Source organism: Propithecus coquereli, unplaced genomic scaffold (assembly GCF_000956105.1).
Source record: "Propithecus coquereli isolate 6110/MARCELLA unplaced genomic scaffold, Pcoq_1.0 Scaffold280, whole genome shotgun sequence".
Taxonomy (NCBI): domain Eukaryota; kingdom Metazoa; phylum Chordata; class Mammalia; order Primates; family Indriidae; genus Propithecus; species Propithecus coquereli.
This window is the reverse complement of record NW_012148397.1, coordinates 1,190,594-1,201,429: the sequence shown is the minus strand read 5'-3', so window position 1 is coordinate 1,201,429 and position 10,836 is coordinate 1,190,594. Positions and strand designations below refer to the sequence as shown.

At 42.3% G+C, this 10,836-nt stretch overlaps 1 protein-coding gene across 1 annotated transcript in view; it reads left to right on the top strand.

Moving 5' to 3' along the window:
- Positions 1–10,836, top strand: part of CDYL2 (chromodomain protein, Y-like 2) — a 161,954-nt gene that overhangs the window by 606 nt on the left and 150,512 nt on the right. The window lies entirely within an intron of this gene.

Here is a 10,836-nt window from a genome sequence, read left to right as displayed (position 1 = left end):
GGGGGCGCGGGAGAGGAGGGGCGCGGGCGATCCGAGCGGAGCCCGGTAGGGGCGAGGCTGGGTCCTGGGGGGCTGCGGAGGGGGCGTCTGGATGGGGGTGTGGGAGACGCCGGCCAAACCGCTCCCCGGGGCCACCGGGCCCCTTCCCCCTCCCCCCACCTGCTGCCCCAGCCACGGGCTCGGAAGCCCTCCGGGCTGGGGCGTGGGGGCGGTCCTTGTGGGTGTCAGGCTGACTGGGGGCGAAAGGGGGCGCTGCAGAGGGCCTTTGGTGGAAGGGACTAGAACATGGAAGTCGGAGGTGGGTGGTAACACGTTCCTAGAGGACATCGCATGTGAGACCTGCTCCCAACACTCCGCGTCACCCTCAGCGGATAGCTGTCTCTAGGTCCCCACAGGTAGTGGCCAGCCTTGGCTACTTTGATACTGTCCCAAAAGTGGTGAAGGAAGGCATGAGTCTGGCATCTTCCAAACATTGAAGAAACACCCATATCTCTGGGGAGCGAGGGCTTAGCTAGCCCAGGACACAACTGTTCCTGGTTTGGATTCCTGACGAGTGAAGAAACAACCACCACTCCCTGGGGAGAATGCCCGCCAAGAGGTGTGGGCCCCGAAGACAAGATTCAGGATAGAGAAGCTAAGAGACCAGCCGTCTTCAACCAGGCCTGTTGATCCTCGGAGAAACCAGCCTGGGGCCAGCCTGGAACTGGACTCCCTTGAACATAAATTGGTTAACACTACCGCTGGTTCTCAAGGCTTTGGGCTAAATTGAGATGAGCACCCAGAAGGGGTGGAATTAGCTATTTGGGTCAGCGATTGCAGAGTGATCTACTCACAAGAGACTGCAGAGGTGATTCCCCCACAAGAAGCTTTTTCCTCTGGGCCCTAGTGGGCAACTAACTGAAGCTTTTTCAGATGGTGGATTTGCTGGCGGTGTGAAAGAAGACTGGAAAACAGACAAGCTAGCATCTTGGCCTCCTGCGTGACCAGGGTCTTGCAGATGATTCTGGACTTGCTGAGGCCCAGTCATGGACCGCTAGCCAGCAGGCTCAGGTGGGGTGGTTGGGCAATCTTAGTGTTCCTTGACAGAATGGTACAAACTGCCCTCTTCTCTACCATACCACCTTCCTCATCTCTTTGTTAACAGAGAAGATGAAGTTGGATAGAGTCCTAGTGAAGAACTTTGGCAGATGTGGCCAGTGGATCACCCAAGCACCTTGGGCTGTTTCAAGATGGCGGAGCAACTCCTGAAACAAAAAGTTGAAGCACAGTGAAATGGAAGGTGCGATTGAGCTTCCTGAAGTATAACCAGCACTATCCGGACATTGGCCAAAAGTAGATATTGTTCAGGGGCAAAACTGATCTCATTGGGATCATGGAGTTTTCTGCCTATTGACATGGAGTCATTTTAGAGCTGTCGACCTTGTCTGAGTGAAAAGTTGCATCTTGAAGATGTTAAGAGAACGTATTAGGAGCTGTCAGTATTTCGCCATTTAAAGTTTGTAACTTATGAACCTTCTGGGGATAATTTCTTGTTTAATGTTCATCTGCAGCTGCCCTCCTTAACGCTGGTAATTATGGTTGCCAGAGGAGTCTGTTAAGAGGAGAGTTTTCACAACGGCTTTGGAACTATCTTAGCACCTCAAGAGTTTTTATTGAAGTTCAATAAGCAGGACAATAATAATAATTACTTCTGTGTGATAGTAGGTAATTGTACTAGATGTAAAATGGTTTTCCTGTAGCTGATTATTTGCATAGTCATTACTAAAAGGGCTAAATTGCATTACTAGAATATAACCAATGTCAACATTTTATAGCCTATGTCTACATTTCATAACACACATACTGAGGAATTTAATTTATTGTTCAAATTTAGCTTTAAAAACAATTAAGTGCTAAGTGTACATTAGCTTATATATTTCTGACTGTGAAATCATTGCATGGGTAAAAAAATAGAATGTTGATGGATGAAAAAATTTTGAAATATCCAGTACATTGACCTTGAAAGCAAAAAATATCAGATCTCATTCTAAATTATGGTATTATCTTAATTAAATATTATATTAAAGTGTACATAAAATGGCTTCTCATAACCTCTAAGCAAGAAACCACATTCTGAATTGGCTAAGAATCCTTACATTTGTAATTGATACATTTCACCTGTGTGTCTGCTGACATTATCTTTGACCCTTTATGATAAAGATGTGATTTGGATTGTAGAGATTCTTCATCTTCTCTTTGAGAGTGAACCTTCCCCAAATAGCATTTTGTAGGAAGAAGTGCTGATTTTTAAAGACACCAGAAAACAAAAACTTTGTTTATGTAATGGCACTCTTCAACCATGATGAAGAAATATGGAATCAGGGTTAGGTTCCAAAATTTTGGATCTTGGTAGATTGTTCTGCTTTGTTTCTCAAGAGTTCTCATCATCTTCTGGTGCATTATAGCCGTTGCCTATAGGTGATTTTAAATATTGGTTGATGTCTTAGAGTCAGACTGCAAAGTGAAACTCCTTATCCAGATTCTCTGGTCTACATCCTGCTGAACACAGGGGCCATGAGTGACGGCCTGTGAGCCAGGTCTAGACTGTGTATGAATTTTGCCTTGCTTCAGTGGTAGATAAGAACAATGGATTTAGAGGACAGCTATGCTCACCACTATCCCACCAACACCAAGAACAATGGATTTGAATACTTTTAGGTGGAGCCTAGGATATGCAGTTTGTCACTGTCCCCAATGTTCCCTATTACTATACACTCATTCTTCTTCATTCTTACATTATTGTTTTGGCTCCAGGAGGTGTTAGAGTTTCCAAACCCAGGATTCTAGTCAATCCTTTGCAAAGATGTTTGGGTGTCAGGAAGAAATAGTCAGTAGCGTAGGAACCCAGTTTTCTTGTCTTGTTTATCTCTGGTTCCCTACCTTATTGCACATTCAATTACTTAGTGACTGAGTCAGTGAACAGAACATACAAGGTACCTTGGGTGGCCTTTGTTAGCCTTATGTTGAGTGTTACTCTCTAGTCTCTTTTCTAAGCTTATGTTCTCTTGGTGGTGGTGAAACCTTGTGTAGGGGTGGCTTGGTTCTCCCTCTGGAAGGAAGTGTGGCTGAGTCCCTTGTCAGAGAACCAGACTGTTCTTCATTAGAAGGATTGAATGCATTTAAACTTCAATCATGTGGCTTTCTTACTGTTGAATGGCTTTACACGCATCCCCTGTGATTAGCTGACGTCGTGGAGGAGGTCTCTACTTAGCTGGCAGACACGTTCACAGAGAACGCTATGTGTCTACAGAGATAGGTCGGTAGTGACCAAGTTGAAACGTATTGAAATGGACTTGACGGTTCCTTCTGTGACAACATTCAGTTTATTTATATTTCCCCAAGGATGACATATTTTTAAGATGTGTGATTTCTTTCTTTTGGGATTGATATGCATTCATCCCTTCATATATACATATGTGTATATACATGTGATTATGTGTATGTCTGCATAACATACATAAGAAAATACTACCTTCATTTCATTTCAAATGAAATAAAATAAATGAAGTAAAATAAATAATAATAGAATAATTTTAGTTTTGTTTGAAGAAATTTAATTAAAAGTAGACTCTGCTGCAATGATGCACACAGGCATCTCCACTATAGCCCCATACAGCTGTCCCTGCCCTAGTCCTCCTATTCACATCCTCCTGTGTACTTTAAATCTTCTCTAGACTACTTATAACACCTAATGCACTGTAAATAGTTGTTATACTGTATTGTTTAGGGAATGACAAAAAAGTCTGTATATGTTCAATACGGGTGCAACTATCCATTTTTTCCCTAAATATTTTTGATCCATGGTTGGCTGAATCCATAGATGCAGAACCCACAGGTACGGGGGGCCAACTCTACATGCACCTTGCATTCTGCAAAATCATGTGCTAAAAATAACGGAGTTAATGGAAAGAACCAGATTGAGAAAGACCACTGAAAAGCTATCGAACTTTGTAACCGGAACATAACAAAACCAAAACCAAATCTACTAAAAATACAGCTCAGTTGAATCTCCACTGGCTGGTGTTTGCCCTTAGCACGTCTTCCTTTGCAGTCTTCAAATAGAGCGTGTGCTTCCTTCTCTCTGTAGATCACACTCCGCATTTGCTTCTGATAGAGACCATTTTCATCAAAATGAGATCTGGTGCAGGGGGTGGCTCCTTCATTCATCTGTGTAGGGAGACATATTTTCACCAGGTCTTCACCTGTTCTTGTGGTTTCACCATGCAGGTTAATATAGTGGAGAGCATAGTGATTCTTAAAGCCACTAATAACAGCCACTACTCACATTAAAGGAGGGCAGTTGAGTTGAGCACATTTCCAGCTTTTTTTTTCTAAGGTCGTCATACATCATTGAGTCTTTCTCTTTCCTTGTGAAAGTGTTTACCTATGACTGCTGCAAAATATTAACAAGCTACGAAGAATCGCATATGAACCAACACAACTTGTTACACTGACATCATCCCATTTCCCAATCACATCTGAGGCAATTCCTGTCAATAAACACGTGTGCTAGCAGAACAGATGGTTTATAATACAACGTCTTGAATCTCTGTACCAGCATTTGAAGAGGCAGATATTCAGAGAAAATGCATCAATTGAGTTGGATTGATTTCTTGGTATGTAGCAGGCACCCAGTGAATATGGAATGGATGCATGATTCTCCCACCTTTTGAAGGTTATTTGACATTATTCCTTGTGGGTAGGCATCATCTTGTTTTCAAGTAGACTTTTATGTCTGGTCACTCCTTATTGCATAAGATCATTTCTTTGGGGGCTTAACCATCCTTGAAAGGAGTTGATAGGGCTCCTTGGCAATTTGGCCAGTTGCTAAGGACTGGTTCAGGCCTGGTGATTATTGAAGATCTTAAGTAGTGGATACACACATTTAGATTCTAAAGATATGGGTTCTTCTGCATCTCTTGGATGGTGAAGAGAGGTATAGATGTGGCTGAATTCATAACACCAATATCCACTTGTTCATTTCATATTTATAGACCACCAAATTTATGCCAGAAACTAGGGAAACAATGAAGATCACACCCTCCATGAGCTCAAAATCTAGTGGGAAATACAATTAAGAAAACAGTCTGTTTCCAGTACAATGGGGAAGGTGTTAATATAGGAGAAGATGGGGTTCTCCAGGAGCATGTTGGTGGCAGGGATATGGGACCCAGCTTTGGGGAACTGAGGGAAGGCTTCCTAGAGCAGGTGATGGCTCTCGAGGATTTAAACTAGGAAATGACAGTGATCAGAGTTGTAGGACTTATTGAGAATATTTATTATCTTTTTTGTTTTTGAAAGCAATTTATGTTTATTGCTGCATCTTTAAAAACATAAGCAAAAAATAAAAAATTATAGTACATAAGATAACTATTGTTATGTATTTAGCACATAATTGATGTTCTATAAATACTAATGTGAAACCTGAATTAATTAAAATATTAGCTTTTTGGTGTAGATACAAAGGTAAGATGGGACTTGTTTTCTACACACATTTATGTAATTAAGAAAACCAAATTGGGATATAGGGTACATACTCTTTAAACCTATTTTATTTTCACTTAACTATATCTATAGAGAGATAGATATAATCATTTTCTTAAACCTAGAATAATATTCTTTGTCATAATTTTTAAAGACAGGTTATTTTCCCTCGAATGCACCATTTTGTTTGTAACTAATCCCCTGTCATTGGACATCTAGATTGTTTTCATTTGTAAACCATTATGAATACTGCTGTTATGAACATCCATAAACAATTATGTATTTGTATGCATATTTCATTATTTTATTCAGGATAAATTCTGAGGAGTAAAATTTCTATATACAGTTGACCCTTGAACAACACCTGGGTTAGGGGCACTGATTCCCGGTGTCATAGAAAATTCATGTATGACTTTTGACTGCACAGAAACTTTCCTGCTAATAGCCTACTGTTGACTGGAAGCCTTGCTGATTAACATAAACAGTTGAATAACACGTATTTTGTATGTTATATTTATTATAACTCTATTCTTAAAGTAAGCTAGAGAAAATAAAATTTTATTAAAATCGTAAGAGAAAATAAATATATTTACTGTTCATTAAGTGGAAATGGATCATCATAAAGGTCTCCGTCCTGGTCTTCATGTTGAGTAGGCTGAGGAGGAGGAGGAAGAAGAGGGGTTGGCCTTGCTGTCTCAGAGGTTTCAGAGGTGGGAGAAAATCCACGTACAAGTCACTCGTGCAGTTCAAACCCACGTTGTTCAAGGGTCATCTGTAATTTGAAGAATGCGAACCTTTTTAATGCTGTTGATACATAATCCCAGATTGTCCTTCAGAAACGAACAGTAGATTAGATTGGAGGAAGACTAGAAGCAGGGTAACCAGTTTCAGTAATTGAAACAAGAGATTATGGTGGCTTGAACTAAAGGGAGTTGTAGTGGGAATGGAGAGAAATGGATTGAGTTGAAAGATTTAAAAAGGATCAGCAGTTTGATATATCAGTCAGAACTATGTTTGGTGGCATATAATAGAAAATAGACAATAACAGTGGTTTAAATGAGATTTATTCTTTTACGTGAAATAAAGCTTGGAGTTAGGCAGTCTAGGGTTGCTTTGATGCTCTGTGACGTTCTCAGGGTACCAGGATCTTTTCTCTCTACTGTCATTTTCGTCAGTGGTTTCTGTCCTAAAGGTCACTTCCTGGTCCAAGGCGGCCATGGAGCTCTCGCCATATTTTTCAGAAGAGGATGGAGGAAGGATGGAAGGGCGAAGGTTGAGTTATCGCTCCGAAAACAACTGTCTGGAAGTTCTATACATTCCTGCTTTCTTCTCATTGGCCTGAAGATAATTATATGACCACACCTAGCTGCAAAGGAGGCTGGAGGGAAAATGTAATTTTCAGCTGTACTTTCCCTTTGCCGCCTCAAGTAAAACTTGATTGACGGTATGTAGGGATCGAGGGAAAGGCAGGAATTAAGGTATAATTTCTAGGTTTCTGTGTTAGTGCATTAGGCTGATGATAGGACTGGGAAAGAGCATTAGTTGAAGGGAGTGGGGGCTGTGGACAGGACAGTGAGTCTGGGTATCTGTGGACAGCTATAGATGTCCCCAGCAGTAGGTCATGTGAGCCTGAAGCTCAGGAGTGTATCTGGCAGGGAGATAGAAATTAGGAATCATTAGTATATAGATTATAATTAAAGCCAAAGAACAGTGTGTAAACATGGGGAAGGGTCTAATGATGGAGACAATGGACATTTTAGAGATGGAAGAATCAGTTAAAATGAAGAATATCTTGAGATTGCCAGACAAGATGATCTAACCCAACCCAACTAAACCTGATACCATTTATAACTATTTTCATAGCAAATCAAACATTTTTTCTTATTTACAAGCAAACCAAATGCAGAAAGAAATTGACTGTAAGGCTGTTATAGGAAGGCAGTGAACATCCTTGGGACTCATCAGAAATTTTTGCTATTAGTCAAAACAGGCTTTATTGCTCTCCTAAGTTAAAACAGTGATAAGGATGTGTCGTAAGTTAAACTTACAAAAGACATCAATGCTAAGAAGTTATCCTATGTATCCATTTTTGTGTGTTAGGGTTCCTGGAGCACTTTAATTGGGAAAATGGTTCCAATGCTAAGCTCCACTATTTTCTGCTAGACTCTTATCTCTGTGAGGGCAGGGACCACATCTGTATTATTCAAGACTGTATTCCGGCTTGTGGCACTTTGCTGGCCTGGTAGTAGCCTTTCAATAAGTATTCATTGAATGAATGATGGAAAACATTTGAAACCTTTGCTTCCACCTTGGTCTTCTCTTCAGTGAACTTCACTTATTGCTTCCTGTAAGGCATTCGTCTCTCCCTTTCCTAAGAACATTCTTTCAGATTGTCCTTGAAATTCGAGTTTGCATTTTGCCTCCCATCAGAACTCGTGTAGATTTATTAGGTAACAAAAGTCCCTTAAGCAAACTGAAACATTTAAGCCATTGTCCCTCATGACCATTGATGACCGGATTGAGAGTGGCCATTCTCTGCTAAGTCGTGCATGTGACAGAGCCTCTTTCACACGGAGCACACACAGACTGCCCCGTGGTTTGCATCTGCCTCTGCCATTCGCGGTTCTGCCTCTCCACTCTAGCCGCAGTGGCTTGGCCCGGTCCGGTACACTCCATTCCTTTTCGATTGGGTTGCCTGGAGACGGACTCTGGAATGCAAAATTGTATCCAGAGGGTTTACTGAAGAGTGCTCTTGGGAGATACACCTGTAAGGTACTGAGGAAGGTAGTGGACAGATGGCAAAGCTGACCTGCAGTGAGGTTACAGCTGAGGTCATAGCTGATCCTGTGGGCATCTCTGGAGCTGAGATGGCCCTTTAGAAATGTCCCAAATTGAGGCAAGGGAACTGGGCCCTCATATCCCTGCGTCCGCCAGTCATTGCTGGTAGGCTGTTCTGTGGGAGGCGGTGTGCCCTTGGGCAGGGCAGTTCCTCATGGCAGAGGGCAATTCCTTTTGAGGGACACATCTGTGAGCCTTTAGCAGTGGAGATATTCCTAGCGGCTGTGGGGATGGGCACACTGACCCTGAAAAGGGGACCTAGGTGGAGGAGTATCACAGCACCCACTATGCCATGCCCTTCAGTGATTGGTGGTCTGTCTGCTCTGGATTCCCCAGAACACACGTCTGTCTCCTTGGTCGTATTTTAGGTTATTGGTGCCTACCGTGAAGACCTCATTTGTCATTTGCCAGCCCCTTGGGGTAGCCCGAGTGCCGACAGACTGGCCATGTGTTAGGATCTTGCTTACGATTCCTTTGACCCCTCATGCAGCACGTAGCACAGGATCACATACAGGTAGATATTTCAGAGCTGTCACTTCTGCTGGGTCTCCACCCTTGTTCTTGAAACATTTTCCTCGGATGGTTCTCCACTCCTCGGTAGTCTTTGTGTCCTCGTTTTCTGTTGCCTGTTCTTTAAACGTCTCGATTTCTCATGGTTTTGTCCCAGGGCTCTTCTGTTCCCTCATTCTGCTGTAGTGACTGTGTGGGTGATTGCTGAGTCTCTGACACTTGCCTGCACTTTTCTCCTGGGCTCCAGAACTGTCCGTCTAACTCCACTGGGGCTCCTTAAACTCGCAATATCCAAAGTTGAGCTTACGCCCTTCCTCCTGGGTTCCTAGCCTCAGTAACACCTCTGTCCACCTGTTCCCAAGCTGGAAATGTGGCCTCCCTTGTTTTGCCAAGACACTGAGTATGTTCTGTTGGATCAGCATCCCACATATTCCTTGAATCCATCCTTTTTTCTTCATACTCACCGTCACAACTTTAATCCAGGAGATAACTCCCATTCCCTGCGTCGCTCCAATACTGCTCAGCTGGTATCTCTGCATCTGGTCCTGTTCACTCCCATTTTTCTCCTTATTGTACTCACGGGGATCCTTCTAAAGTCCCCATTTTATCATGTCTCTCTCCTGATGACATACCTTTAAGTGATACAAAAACTTTTAGTGACTTGACTTTTTCTCACCTCCTACTGTTTCTGTGCGTACAGCATATATTCTATCCCGGGAGACCTGCTTTCAGTTCCTTGAACGTCCCATGCTGTCCTTTAATCACACCCTTCCAGATGGCTGGGACACTCTCCATTAGCAACCACTGCCACACTTTTGCTTGACTAATTCCTGCTCACCCTACAGATCTCAGCTTAGGTGTTGTTCTTGGCAAAGCTTCCTCAACCCATCAAGCGTGTTCCGCCCCTTCTTTGGGTTTCTGCAGAATCCTGTTGTTCTCTCATTACAGCGCTCACTTGAATATGTCCTAATTTATTTTCTTGTTTTCTAAATCTCCCATCAGATTGTAAGCTGTGTGAGGGCACCGATTCTGTCCGTTGTGTTCCATTTTTAGCACCTAGCACAGTGCAAGACTCAAAAAACAATCTACTTAATGAGAGAATTAATATATTCGGGTCTTTAATTTACATGAAAGTTGCAATTGTCTCCGTTATCTCTGCAGTCTGTTTGGTGTGATGCTTGAAGGCATTTTCGGTCTTTCAGTTTTCCTTAACTCTGGAGCCTGTTTTCTGTGTCTTTATTGATCCAGTTATCAGAGGACATTGTTCTCCTATAAGCCAAACTCAGTGAAAGTGTCCAGCTTTGTATTATTAATAAAGATGACACAGTCTTGTATTCGGAGGATTACCGAGTCTCCGAGTCAGGAGTTTTGAAGTCATCTGTTTAGTCTTTCATTAAGTCTAAGATCTCCAACAAGTAGCAAAAGTGAGGGTTGCTTTTACTCTGTGGAAGGAGACAAATGCATGAGATGCTAAAACTGGCTATCTACCATGTCTGAAATCTGAGCATGTTATACATGAGACAGAGCCCATATCTTCCTGCACTCTTCTAGAGAGTCGCCTTCAAAATCTTGATGTCATTATTGCTTTCTTATGCAAAATTTAGCAAAGGAGCCCAGTGAGGCTCAGCACAGGCTTGAGTCTTGTTTAGTTCTCTTGGTGATGAAGAATGGGCCAAGACCTGCCCCGCTGACTGACATCACAGGCCTTGGCGTTATGGGGCGCACCCGATATCTAAACTTTTCCTAAATCTTTGCCGAAATTGAGATAATATGTTCAAATATGTAGAACCATTTATGCCAATAATTAAAGAAATACAAAGGACTAGAAAGAGATACACAGTGCTATTTTTTTAACCACCCAAGTGACAAGCTGAATAGTGCTGACAGTAATTTATCAGTGTACTTTTTCTGTAAGAAAATCAACTTGACTAGAGAGGAAAACTGACATAGGAGATAGTATTTATA